Genomic DNA, 15,076 nt, shown 5'->3' with positions numbered 1-15,076 from the left:
TGAATCAAAAACAATGTCATGTTTTAATTTTACACTGCTTCTAGATGAGAAAACATACTTGGCTTGAAATGGGATATGGGACTCTGCTTCATAAAGTGAATAGATAAATAAAAATAATAAAATAGTAATTATTATAAAATTAGCCAATTTCGAACACTTCTTTGTTAAGCCCGGGACTTTTCAGCCTATTTTTTGATTTTCCAGAAAAAGTGACTGTTGCAACTTCTTTATATTTTTGAACTAGCATATGTATACTACACGTCAAACTTTTTAAATACTATGTAAAATAGTAGTTGTCTTTTTGAACTTTATAATGTTCATAATTATTTAATAGATTTAAAATATCAAACTTTTCACGGAATTGATGGAATTTTTATTAATTTATTTCATGTATAATATGTATTTTAAAATAATAATTTTTGAGTAATTCATATTTCATATAGATGGGTAAAATATATTTATGCATATAGAATATGTGTTATACAATATTTAGTACGTAGAGCAATAATAATAATTATTTCTGTAATAGAACCAAGAGGAAAAATGGAAATCGATAGGATAATATATGGTACGCATTGTTGGTGTAAATATCTATCTAACTACAAAGTATGTAAGTAGAATTAAAAATTACATACAAACATAGGTATATATGTTTCTACCCTGTTGCTTTTACTGCAACAACAAATATATGGAGGTTCACACAGTGAAAAAACTCTGAAGCAATGGATTCATCTCTTTATAAATATGAGATTTTATCATCGACTTATGTATATACATATGTACATTAAACTGTCTAGTTGTCAAGGTAATATCGTTCTGGCCTGAGACAAAAGACCATTTATGAAAATTTACTTTCCACAAAGTTTGAGGTCTCTTAGAACATTTTGGGTGAGATACAAGCTTTTGTAAATAAAGTGTACCTAAATATGTAACATGTACCATTTTTTTTACTCATAGGCTTATATTTTGGAGAGTACGAAAAGCTAAAAATGCTCAATTTTGACGTAAAAATACAATTTTTCAAACTAAAATGGCCTATACTAAAGAGACTATAAGGAGAAGAGGTGTCATTTATATCAATCAAGAATGTTTTTTTCTTATCTTTCATTCATATTCGTCTGAAATTCTGTATATGAACTATTTCCATCTTTTGTGCAGTTCATTGTTATTACGTTTTTTTGACTAATATTCATCTAATGTAGTTTAATATAAGTTAACGTAAAGACCAGGCTTCTGTATTTTTCTTTAGAATAAATTAGAAATATAAATTATTAATTCAAACCATAGTTCATAATATCTGAATCCTAATTAACATTTAAACAATTATAAAAGTTATCTTAAAACAAATATACATAACCCTATTCATCTACGAAGGGTATTTAAAATTTATACTTTTTGATCGAGGTTACGAGAATCCTGAACATAATTCAAATACATATTTTTTGTTTACTTTTTATTTTAAGCATTTTATCTCCTCTTTCCTTTTTAGGGTCTTAGAGTTTATACCACCTCAAAAATGGCATGAAAAGCCTCAAACCTTGTTAAAGTGAATTCCCCCCTGTTTTTTTCTGTGAGCCTCTAATGTTCATAGAGTTGTAAAGAATATAACCTGCAAGTACTTAAATGAGCAAAAAATGACACGGTAACTCTTACAATTTGAAGAATGTTTCAGTTCCTTAGGGCTTAGAAGGCAAAAGAGAAAATACATTCAAATCTCCCTATTTATCTATTAAAATTACACGGATATCAATCCTGAATTATACTCCGTGTAAAACAAGTACTTACACGAATACATCCTCAACAAATCCTCTATGAACTGACTTCAAGATTGTTGTCAAATTTTGTCAAAAAGACTATGTTCTTGAAAATTAAATTTATTGTCATCATAATTTAAAAGTTTTTATTTTGTCAAATGTTTTTAGAATGTTGCTATTAAAAAAAAAAAGAAGAAGATATTTGCTCAATTTTGCTTTCCTAAATAGAAAAGTCATTAAAAAACATTTTGTCAACATTGTCAATAATTTGTTAAAATCTTAGTTACGGGCCTAAAGTCATCAGCAATATTAGAAGCATATTATACCTACAACCAAAAGGTACGGATAATTTAATTGTCCATCTATTTTGGCAAAATCATAAAATAAGTGTTTTTACTATGCATATGTAGAGTGTACACCATATGATGTATGTTGTATTTGCAACGGGCCTAAAAAATAACTGAAAAGTAATACATTTCTTTTGCTCTCTCAACATTCAACAATAATTATGGTGTTAAAAAACTCTCTCCGTCCACAGTGTACCCTAAATAATATGTAAGTATGTTTCATTAGATACGTCTTTTTTATTGCTGTAAATTTTAAGTGACATTAAGTTAAATATATAACATATCTACTTTAAAAGTATAATTAATGTAATTATAATCATACATTAAAATAGTAATAATTATAGTTACATACATATGTAGTGGGTAAGCACAAAAACAATCTTGAATAAAAATCAAGAAAAAGAGAAAATCCAAATTTTTTAATTTATATATGGACAAGGTTATTTACTACAATTGGAACCAACATTGACCACATTCAGATTATGAACAAATGCATTTTGGCGATTTTTTTGTTTTATTTAATAGTATAGATGGTAATGGTATTTATTTTCATTGGGGCCTGGATAACTGAAAATTTAAATTATCCCACGGAATGTTCGACAGGCATTGATGATCTCCGCAGATAGGAGCATTGCAGTCACAAGCTTGATGGTGGCCTTCGGGGACTTGACGCAGTTGTGTGAAATGCTGCAGGTGTGCCTCTCCAACTACGCCCTAGACATAGAAATCCCAGAAGTTCAGGTTAGGGGAGTTAGAAGGGTACGTCGGGAGGCTCCAATAGGCTACCACATTGTCCTTCAGCCAAGCTGCAACCATCTTGACCTTCAAAGCAGGTGCAGAATCCTGTTGGAATCGGTAGGGTCTTTCATTTGCCTTCTCGTCCGTCAGGACCTATAGTAGGTCTCAGTATTTAAAATCTCCCTCTGGTGAAGAAGTGGATATGAGTATCTTTCTTGCTGCTGATGATGCCAAGGACTAGTATGGAGGTTGATTTTTTTGTCCCGAATTTGGGTGAGATGTCTCCCTTCTAGTAGGGCAGATAACGGTCATTTTGTCGATTACAGGATTGATAAAATAAAAAAATAATCATCTAAGAAAAATTTGAGGCCTGGCTTTGATATCGACTCAAGCTTTTTAAGATTTTTCAGCACCTCTTCAACCTTATCTCCTTCGTGGCTGATGTCAAGAAGTGAGCCTTGACCCTCTTGTATGAGTACAACCCATTTTTTGACATCCATGCTGAATATATAGCGATACACGGAGCGCTTTTAGCAAAGCACAGATATGGAAGTCCCTGAATTAGACTTGATAGATTTATGCAGCCTTGTCTTAAAAGTAGGACTTGCCTTCATGACCTGATAAGGGTCTTCGGCTTTTCTGGTGATGTAACCGAAGGTCTGTACAGATTTTAACTACTATATTTCTGGGGTAACTGGTGAGTTTGGTGAAAGGGCTTTCGTAATAGCCCACGTGGAATAATTCAGCGGTCGTGTTTCTTATAATCCATTTTTATTTCGACAATTCACTCAAAATAAAATTTTGATAAATATCATTTGAACTTACTTGTATTGATTGTCCACATATATAAAGTGTAAACTCGACAAATCTTTTAAAGATGCATTAGTTTACCTCCTATGAGATTAATCAATCTATAGGCATGTGCATACGATCATTATATGATCATGTAATAAATGCCTTTTAGAGGGAAGGTAAATTGAATAAATAAGAAAAAATGATGATGATAGTAGGTTAAATGTCAAACTCATCTTTGATTTATATATTAAAGAAAGTCCAAAAAAATATGACCTACGACTGTCAAAATGATAAATTTCAAATCCCCTATACATAAAAGATGGGATTTGTACGAGAAACATATATTCAATTAATCTTATGTAAAGAAGGACATAATAATATTATAATCAAATTATATATATTATGTAGGGTGACCGGCATGTGTGCCAGGCTTTTTCTTTACGAGGGCTATTTACTGTTTTTCCCCCTTTTTAATGGAAGGACGTTCTTGATTTTTTGAAACTGGCTCCAACCCAGAGAATGTTCACATATCTTTCAAATGAAATAGTATGAGTGTGGCCATTTAAAATTTGAATGAGGGATGTCGTCCCAGAATTACAAAAAATGGTTTGGTTTTACTGAAAGTCTTTCCAAAACTACCTACCGCCATTTTAAATATTTATGCTATTTTGAGTTTGTGGTTGTGATAATATATTGATTTTAGATATATGCCCGGAACAATATTTAACCATTGTTATGTGAGAGGAAAGTAAGATATTCTCAAATAGTCCCATTTATTCTCAAATAACCAATGATAATTTAATGCATATGTCACATATCTTGTTTCAATATAATTTGAACCATACGAATGGCTTCTTTTGTCTTGAGACATTCCCAAAGTCTATGATTGAATTTTTTATAATATAGGGTTGATCTTATATAGTGGTAAACAGATTATTTATTTACAAGACATTTTCACGGAGTAAGATGAAGACAGAGTAAAGACGGGAAAAAAAAGAAGAAAAACCCCAGCTGGAACCATTGATTAGGCCATTGTGGAGTCTGCCCTGTCATTTTTGTTGAGAGGAAGGAGCTGCTTAATGTAGATTCTAAAATCGAGCTACTGGATAAGAAAATGCTACTTTGACCTAAAGAAAAGTTCGGAGGCAACTTTGTTTTGACTCCAGACGGAGATCTGTGTCATTGCACCGCTAAGACCCAGACCTTCCGGAGAGACAACTTTGCTCTTGGGGCCTCAACATGTGGTCGTCCTCCTCTCCAGACACGAACTCTTTGGACTACTCTATCTTGGCGCATATGGAGGAGAGGGTGTGTGCTACTTCTCACAGGAGTCTCTAGAAGCTTCCATGAAGAAGGAATGTACCATGTTCGAGTTTGACTACATAGTCAAAGTCTTCCAAGGATTTAGGGATTGTATATAGGTAATTATTAGAGCTGAGGACTCACATATAAAATAAAATTTTGTGCCAGGAAATTTTTTCGGTGAGGATGTTGATAAATAAATACCTTAACAAAACCTCTCGTTTATATTTTTATCTTACAAAATTATCCAAAATAACATGTGAACCACTAAATAAGAGCCAGCTAGAAATGTGTATATTATTGATTTAACTTGTTGACTGCTTGTTAACGTTCTGCAAAGGGAATTTTTTCGTGGAAAAAGTAAGAAAAAATATAATTTTATAATTGTAACTCCATACTAAAATTGGACAAAAATCTTCGAATTTCCTCTTGGTAGTTTTGATCAGAGTAATCCTGGGACATGCCATATTTATACTTGAAAAGGGCACTTTCACACTATTTCATTTCAGAAATAGTAGTGATCACTCTAATACATATAATGTGTACAGCATGAAGCAATGTTTTTTTAATGGTTTATACATTCTTAGGTTGTTGCTTTAAGAGAATATAGAGTTGTTTTATTTATTAGCAGTTTTATGTTTAAGTAATCCCTTTTGGCAAGATATATTCCGTTCATCTGATAAAGATACGCATCAATATGCAATCAGAGATATATAGGTTTTTTCCATCCTTAAATTGTATATTAAACGATAATAAATACTTATCTATCAAATAAAACATATTCCTTACAAAATTAGGAACTTTTAAGAAGTATAATGATACCAGATCTCAAAGTTTAAAAAAAATAATTCAAACCCCCACTAAAGAAAAATCCTAGCACAAACCCTAAACGATACGTAATATTAGCTCAAATGTTACGATTTTGTTGTTGTATATAATTAAATCTACACAAAAAAAACTTCAAAATATATACTTATATTTATTTTTCCCAAAATAGTCTTCAAAAATCTAATTTGTCTGACATGAATTTAAATGAAACAGGTTCACTCTTTTAATGAACCGAGTAAAAAACCACTAATTTGACATTAATAATATTAAAAGAAACAACTATAGATAAAAATGGTCTGCAAAATTTCAACTTTTCTGTAGCTTTTGCGCGCTACAAAATGTTGTTATGTAAATTTTTTTTACATCTACAGCTAAATAAAAGAAAAAAAATAGTGTGTGGGTATATTTTTTCCGATTCTAATGTATTTTTATTTTATCTTATTTTAAATCTGAGAAAATGACTCGTTAGTACAAAAAAGGGACCCTTTATTTAGAGTAAAATAATTCTTCATTTTTAATCAAAATGAGATAAATATATTTTGTCGTAAAGTAAATACCACCCTAAAACAATAATAATAATTTAATAGCTATATATGATTAGCGGTTTATGAAAAGATTTTTTTTTACTTTATTAAGCTATTTACTTATAATTTTGATCCCTGTAGACCACAAAACATAAATGTTCGACTATAAAGGTTTTTCCATATTTTTGAGATAAAATAAATCAAAAGCAAACCATCTCAATATTAGGGCAATAGTTTGAAGACTAGTGGGACATAATATATTTCAAAGAGGCAAAATGAATAAATTGCTTATTGGAGGGAATGAAAAAAACCGCGAATTTAAAATTTAAGTTGTCTACAAATACAGATAACTATAGTCTAGTTAAGAAAAGTCTGTCTGAAGCTCTAGAAATGTAAAATGGCGTTTTGTTAACTCTCCATTACTTCCCTTAAATACCAATGAGTGTACTGCCCTGGTGTGTTTAGTCATACCAACATTAAAATGGATCCTTGTGTAATATAAAACTTTATTTTTCATAGTAGTAACATATGATAGACACAGTAAGGATCAGTGAACAAATTAAATACTTTTTTACCATTATGTGTTATACCTGTAAAATTTGTTGGTGAGAAGAATGTTAAATTTTGTAAACTGTAGATAAATTGTTTCCAAATGAATATGTTATTATAAAGAAAGACATGTCAACCTCTAATGTTCTTTTTTTATACTCATCGTTTAGGTAGATAAATAATAAGACTGAGTAAATAACATTATTTGAAACATCGATCATTTATTCCAAAGTTCGTGAATAACTCAAATTCTAACTACGTACTTTATGCGAAAAAATAGATATCTGAATTAGGGCTTAAATAGATGTAATTGAGTTTGGGCTCATTACTCTTCAGTTTCAAATATTTCAAAATTTTCTTATAATTTCTTAAACTGCAACAAGTTAATATAAATTATTCTACATTCTTTGAGCCATATATGCATGAAAAAATATAAATAGTTGACAAATTAAATAATGTTTTAGTAGGACGTTTTACACCTCTTATATAATCCATAATTTAAAATGGGAGTTTTGTTGATTGTAGAGAATACGTTATTTCTAAATTATTGAATTATTATCAGAAAATACATGTTAAATATAGAATAAGACATCTTCCACTTTCATTCTTTCTCTTTTTTTATATTAATTATTGCGCTAAATAAATTATAAGAATGCATCCAAAACATTCTTTGGAACCTCAATGATTATTAATCCTAGAGTCTGAGAAAAACTCAGAAACTAATGAAGTATATTCAACAAAAAACTGGTTAAAGAACTATGTGATATATTTTGAATTTACATAGAAAGTGGATCATATATAAAATATGTACAAAATTAATAAATGGATATTTTAGTCTTTTGGGTGGAGAACGCCCCCGGGAAGTATCGTTGAGTAAAATTCATTTTAAAGGGGGATCATGTGTGTTTTATATGTTAATTACAATATTAGACAAGGAAAATTGAAACTTTTGGACAAAGGGTTGTGCTTTGCAAATTGCAATTGCCTAAAGAATTAATTATATGCCTATCTAATATTAATAAAATTACGCAGCACCATACGAAATTTTACTATACAATTCTCAAATACTGTCCCATAGTTATATTTATCAATTTTGTTGTTTTTGTCCTTATTTTATAAGTTTCATAGTTTTCTCCATTTTATCGAATCTAATTACTTTTAACTTCATTTTATTACTCTTTCTTTTCCATTTTGGTATTGCTATAAAGTATGCACCACTATTATCAATAATCGGTACCTTTAAAACTTTTGCTCCTTACCAATAATAAATGTTGTGCATCAGCATAAAAATCAATCTAGAACAAAATTTCAAAAAAAGGGAAAAACCCAATTAATTTTTTTACTATATATATACATACAGACCTTTAATTCAAGACATAATTGAGTCAGTTATAGGGTTTATATTCAAATATGTTGGATTAGTTAATATATTCCAAAATTTTAGCATTAGTCTAGAATCCGTATTTAATTTAAAAGACTTATATTAAAAAATCTCTCAATTTCTCATTCTTTTATTCTGGCAATCAATTTTGGCAATTTTAAGTGTTTTTTTGGGGCACCTCCAATAAGTTAATAAGAGTAATTTGTTGATAAAAATTGATGATAATTTGCCAAAAAATATTAATTTAATCCATACTCAATTCTGATAAAAATAATTTTTGTTTGCTGTTGAGTTGATGACCACAAATAAGTAAAATATAAAAATTACATTTTTATATTAAGCTAAATGAAAATTTGTAAAAGTTATGGCAAGCACATCTTTTTTACTATTTATCTTATTCATTTCCTTTTTGTTTTAAAATCTTGCTGCATTAGTTATCAGATATCATTAGTATCTTGCTGAAAACATAGAGTTTTGTCTATAGTCTATTTATTGTCTTACGCTTTTAAGTTAATATGATTTTGAAATATTATTCAAAATATGTCAGAATAAGTTAGGAAAAATAACCATTCCAGCGTTTTGCTATGATTGAAAGCAAACTGAGCATTGATAAACTCAGTTAAATGTTTGAAAATTGAAAGAAAGATGTGCTGAATATTTAGATTACTCAGTAGTTTTAAAAACTTAGAGACAATAACATATGTAAAACTTGAGTCAATTTAAGATGTGACGCTTTAATTAGCTTTGTAATTATTTTAATTAAATAAAGTTATAAGTGACTTCAAAACATTTCTTAAGGCATAAAGATTAATTTTAATCCTACAATGTTAACTTTTCTTTGTAATGTGTACAATTATAATCAATATTTTAAGAACCAAGGACCACATCTAAATGTTACTCAAATGTTATAACTTTTGGAATATAAATATTTTTTTACTATTAGGACCAATGGAGAGGTTGAGAGAAAGAAAAAAACATGAGGTTCAGAATTGGAGTTACCCCCATGAATACTTATCATTAGATTATAATTTTGGCTAGTAGATTTAAAATTAGAATGTTGCAAGACGTTTCAAATTGGGGCATTTTGATCCAAAAATGCCACTTTTGATATTTTTATGCTCTAATACCATATCAGATATAGCATAGATGGATTTTTAATTTGGTATATAGTTTTCTGGATATATTTTAGTAAAAAAATAGCAATAGCACAGTCAAAAAAAACTTTACCCCAAAAAAAGAACAATCTAGCATTCATCTTTAAAAAGATTGTTTAGAAATTTAAATTTATAGTCGACATACTTTTATGTTCTACGTGCTTGACGTACGGTGTCCTCCCTAAAAAAATAGTAAACTATAAAAAATGCAGAATCTTATATTAATTTTAACAACTGGTCTGTCAATAACTTATCAATAACGATTTTCTCTTTTTTTTGGGCTGTACAATATTTATACATACTTTTAGATATTAATTTCCTTATACAATCAAATTATTTGTAAAAACAAAACAAGGGCAATAACAATAAATCTGTTTAAATCGTCTCTCACAACATTTTTTCGGGTAATTTCCTCATTCAATTTATAATTCTTTTAATCTTCTTGGATTAGGACACACTTGTTTGTTTGTTATTATGATGCTTGAAATTGTTTGAATTAGTTATTTCTCAGATATAGAAAGAAGTAAATATGATATAAAGTAGTGTTGGATTTGAGTAAAATTTAAAAATTGTTCAAGCTCGAGCTTTTGATAGTTTCTACATATGTAAAATAGTCTTTCATTTTGAATACAAATACTCTTCTTTTAAAAAGAAGATTTGTTATTTTTTTCCTGTAATTTTGAGTGATACGGGAAATGTGACTTATTATTCAGCGAATGTTTCAATATTTTTCATTGTTTCTTTAATTTGCCAGATGGACTGAAAAAGGATAAGTAAAATTAATAGTACTATTATAACTCCATCTGACCTAGAAATTGTATTTGAAGTCCATACACAGAATGTGAGTATATTTTCTTCTCTATGAGCAACATTGAATCGAACGGACCTAAACAGAAAAAATTTCTCACGAGTGCAACTTCTCGTTAAACAAGTTACAGTAAAGTGGAATTTTCAAAAAAATAAAAACATATTTCGGGATGGTTCGCGTAATTTTCAGAAAATTGTCCACTTAATACTCAAATTCAACACCAATATAAAGTAAAAAAGGATTTTATAATTTGATTGATTCCACTTTATTTGTTAAAATGTCATCTTTGGATTTACAAAGATTAAGTTAATCATTGCTTTCAAAATTAGCGATTATGTAAATATCGAATTTACAGAAAATTTATTTTTATTTGGAGCAAGTTTAAAACCATTTAGTAGGAATGAATTTTAATTCAAAAGTAGCAAAACATTGTTTCACTCACATATATGGACTGTCAACTAAAAAGCAAGCTAGAATGATTGAGTGTTTATTGCATAAGTTTATTTTGATGAGCTATTGTAAGATTATATCAACAAGTTATTCTTATTAATCATATTGGGGTACGGCAAATTGCATTAAAAGTAGCCAAAATTGATTGTCACAATAAAAGAATAAGTTTCTGACAGATTTTATTTGAATGGCTATATCTGGGCCAATATAAGTCTTTTAAATCAAATACAAGTTTTTAATTATAGCTAAAATTATTTAGTATCTTAGCTCCTCCTATAAATTTTGAATACAAAGTCATATGTCTATGAATTATATATATAATGTAGGTATATATGAAATAAAACAATTAAAAGGGATTTTCTCGTCTTCTGAATTTTTGCTCCATATTGTTTATATGTTAAAGCAAAACTTATACACACACACCGTTGTCCCAATAAAAAATATATTGATCCTCAAGTAATAAATTTATTGAAGATAAGTAAAACCTGTATACGAAATGAGTAGTAAAAAGTAAATGGGAGATTAAAAGTAGATTTAATCATTTAGTTATATATATCCTATGATGGGACTTACATTAATGAGCGAAATATGATTGGTCCTTTGATTGTAGATACACAGACTCCTTCTTTTTATAATTGGAGAAAAAAGTTTCACTAAAACAGTTGCACAAATAACCCTTTATATTAAGAACACTTGCATCAAATCAATGACTTTTACTTACTCATCAAGTATGAGAACAACAGTCAAAGAAAAAAAATAGGATCTTCTCTTTTACGTGATAGAGGCGTAACTGGTTTCTTTTTTTTTCCCTTTCTACTTTCTAACAAAAAAAAAACTGTAACTCCTTCATCTGTACGGTCGTCTTCTTTTCTTTTTCACTGTATGTGTATAGTATATGTTATGTTCCTCACTTCTCTTCAAAAAATAATAATATTTTTCTTACAATAAAATTATTGTAAGAAAAAGTAGTGACCAAATATGTACAAAATTATTTGTAAAACTGTGATAATAGGATGCTAATGATGGAAAATAAAAGAGAGATAGAGAAGGACAGGAGGGGAGGGGAGAGGGTAATACAGATAATAACATTTCTGCAATAATAATAATTAATATAAACAAAAGTATGAATAAATATTTGCATATAGGTAATTCCATGAAAAGAAAACTTTATAGCAAATGTTTTTGATTTGGGTTAAATTAGAACTAACGTTAAAAATAAAGTATTTCTAAATATTGCTCAAACCCTTTTATTTAGCATATAACTCCATCCTAAACCATTGAAATACAAACTTTACAGAAAAGGCTGAAATTTTGACCCAATGCCCCTACGGAGAGTTCTTCAATATAGAAATATTTTATTGGAAGGTAGCACAGAGCTGTTTCTCAAAGGCCCTTCACAAATAGTAGTCAATACCATTTTGGTTTGGGGATGACCGAGGCCCAAGTTCATTTGGCCAAAATCCCCTCAACCCTAATTTTCTTTTTAAGTAGGATGGAGTAAGTTTTGATTTGTCCAATGGAGCCCCACCTTGAGGTCATATCAAGTTTCCAACTTCATTAGAGCTACTGAGAGCAAGAAAAACAATGTTGGGCAAAATACTTTTGTATGGAATAATATCCATATAACCTGGTTTGTAAGTGTTCCGTTAATTTAATTTTTTACGTTCAGCTTTCAGCCATTATTTCTCTTCTGTTCCAATTATAAGGTATTACCATATACACTGTACGCCTCTACGATGATGATGGGAGTCGTGGCATTAGATAGGAAGTGGATGCCCTCGTTTTGGTTCCCGAAAGGCCTACAAAATTGGGGCTGACGAGTACCAAGGCGTCCTCAAGGAGGTGGTCTTGCCCTGGGTGAAGTCCACCTACTCAGAGGGAAACTATGTGCTCCAGCAGGACTCTGTCCAGGGGCACAAGACCAGTACCACGCATTAATGGTACAAGGATAATTTTTCCTAATTCTGGAAACAACAGTTGTGGCCTCCCTCCTCGCCCGACATGAATCCTCTCGACTGTGGTATCTGGGGCTTTGTCGAAAGTAGTGCCTGTGCCGTCCCCATTTTAGCGTCGACCTGCTATAGACCTCCATCTAGAGGCAGTGGGTGTACATGTCCCGGGCCATGTAGCCACGGTCTCTGAACTCCTCACAGTATACAAGGTGCTCTTGGCTTTGCTCAAGTAGTTCAAAATACTTAATAAATAATACATTGAATAATCCACGCAAAGTAGATGAGTAGATAAACCATTTAAAATTAACTTTGAAGTTTGTTGACATAAAAAAATAATTAAAGAACGTTTTGAGTAAACAAAAAAAATATTTTCTTGTAAATAAATGGAAGAATAAAGAAATTATTTGTGTTTCAAAAATTATGCGAGCGATATAGAGACATAGGTACTGTGTACTTAAGAAGTTTAAGTTTAAAATTTCAGAGCTTAATGTGATCCTCTATAAGAGTAATGAAAAATTTGAAATTCCGCCTGTATTTCTGTATAATATTAATCTAAAATCCAGTTAAAATACATTACTCCCCGGTTATTCAATAAAATAAAATAAGTATTGACATATTTTCTAGATTTACTCGAAGAATCATGTATTGAGTTAAAACGTTAATATTATCCCTATTCTTGATACCTTTTTTAAACAAGAATAGCTGCATAATATTAAAATGTAAAAAATTTGTTTTTGTAACATGAAAAAGAACAAATACTTTGTTTAAAATATTCACAGTGATAATTTTGTTGAATTTTCAAAAGGAAGTTCCAACAGATATCAGTTCGTTATTCCATTACTAAGTTTTTTTACTATTTCAGTAGCACTTTTTATTTTACTAGATAAAAGTTTCACGACACAGGGCATTCAAATCTCACCCTATAACATAGGTGCTCACGCCAACATACTCTTTTTTATGTTTCTATGAATCAAGTTGAATTTTGGACACATTATTTCAAACATAAAAAAAGGTAACTTTGAATTTAGTGCAAGATACTTTTTTTAAAACTAACATTGAACGTAAGGGATGAGGGTGATGGGTTCTGAAGACTTTGTAACAAGTGGTTATATTAATTTTGGGGGGTAGAAGGTTATATTTATGAACGATAAATTAAGTAAAAAATAATTTAGAAAGTAATATCATCATGATACATGTTAAATTGTGTGACTAAAGTTTTTTTGTAATTTTATAAATAAACATCTCAACTTCAATTAAATAGATTAAATAAAAATTTATTCGATAAGTTAAGATTTGGTAGTGTTAAGTTACATAATTCAAACAAAATGTGATACATGGACTCTAAAAAAGCCAACCTACCTATCACAAATATAACCTAGATAGGGGAAGATCGGGGCTAGTTATTTCACTTTAAAAATGTTGGCATATTATTCAGCTTGTAAAAGTAATATTGAGATAAGACTTGTAATTTTTGCAAAAAGTAGATAAATAGCTTTTTTGATTTTATAACATAGTTATGATACTTTAGTTGTAACAACAATTTTAATATTCATAATTTGTTGAATTAACTAACTGTCTCAGTAGTGATGATCGATAAAGAAAAAATGATAGTATTTATCGATATTATTCAACCAAATATATATACATATTTAAAATAATCAAATAAACTAAAAATAAATATTTTTATATTAATAAAATGTATAACAGTTTTGTTCTTCTGGATAAACTCAAAAACTGGCTACATTTAGCTGCACATTTTGTTACCTGGTTAAATAAAATTTGTCAATGTTTTAAAATAAACTCTTAAAATATTAATGTAAAAATATGATTAATTTTAAAAATGACACCAAATTAAAATAAAAAAGTCTAAGCCTAACTATTTGTGGATGCAAATAATCCCAGAAATGCAGTTTCAGACCAAAATATGAATAAAAAAGCTGGCAATATTTCGAACAACTTTTGTTTCTGTTAATGTTTGTTATGAACCATTTTAAATTGTTAAAATCTGTCAAAAAGTTATAATTTATTAGGTATCAAATAAAAGATTAATAAAAAATTAAGTCATTAAACATATTATAATTAACATATTATAGTCTGCCGGTCCGAACACCCTCCTTCAGGTCTTTTCCCTCCTAGACAAGCTTCCGGACCTTGAACACAGTAGTCCTGGATATATAGTCCTGGATAGTGTCCTTGATTATCTCCTTAACAGACCTACCGGCGTGGAGGAGAGTGGTAACCATATGACGTTTGGTCTCGTCGTTCATCGTAAAGACTTTGTTTGATGCGAGTAAGAAAAACAAAAACAAAGCCAAACGATTTACCGGTGATGGATTTTTTTATTTCCAGTCATGGAACCTCGAGATATAAGCATTTAAAAATTAGTCCGCGTATTTATGCAACTACTGGTATGTAAGCAAATACTTGAATTTTGAAAAAAAATCATAGTTCTTTCAAAAATTACTTTGAGTATATAAATTCATATAATGACTTG

General features: G+C 29.5%; 1 protein-coding gene across 1 annotated transcript in view; it reads right to left on the bottom strand.

The window, feature by feature from the left end:
• The window catches only part of LOC121132387 (uncharacterized), a 305,542-nt gene extending 294,120 nt beyond the window's left edge, over window positions 1–11,422 (bottom strand). Inside the window, exon 1 of the mRNA XM_040727787.2 lies at window positions 11,204–11,422. The gene's annotated coding sequence lies outside the window, so the exon portion shown is untranslated. The remainder of the gene's footprint in view (window positions 1–11,203) is intronic.
• Window positions 11,423–15,076: the final 3,654 nt, after the last annotated feature.

Source organism: Lepeophtheirus salmonis, chromosome 2, assembly GCF_016086655.4.
Source record: "Lepeophtheirus salmonis chromosome 2, UVic_Lsal_1.4, whole genome shotgun sequence".
NCBI lineage: Eukaryota > Metazoa > Arthropoda > Copepoda > Siphonostomatoida > Caligidae > Lepeophtheirus > Lepeophtheirus salmonis.
This window is presented reverse-complemented; position numbering and strand designations above follow the sequence as displayed.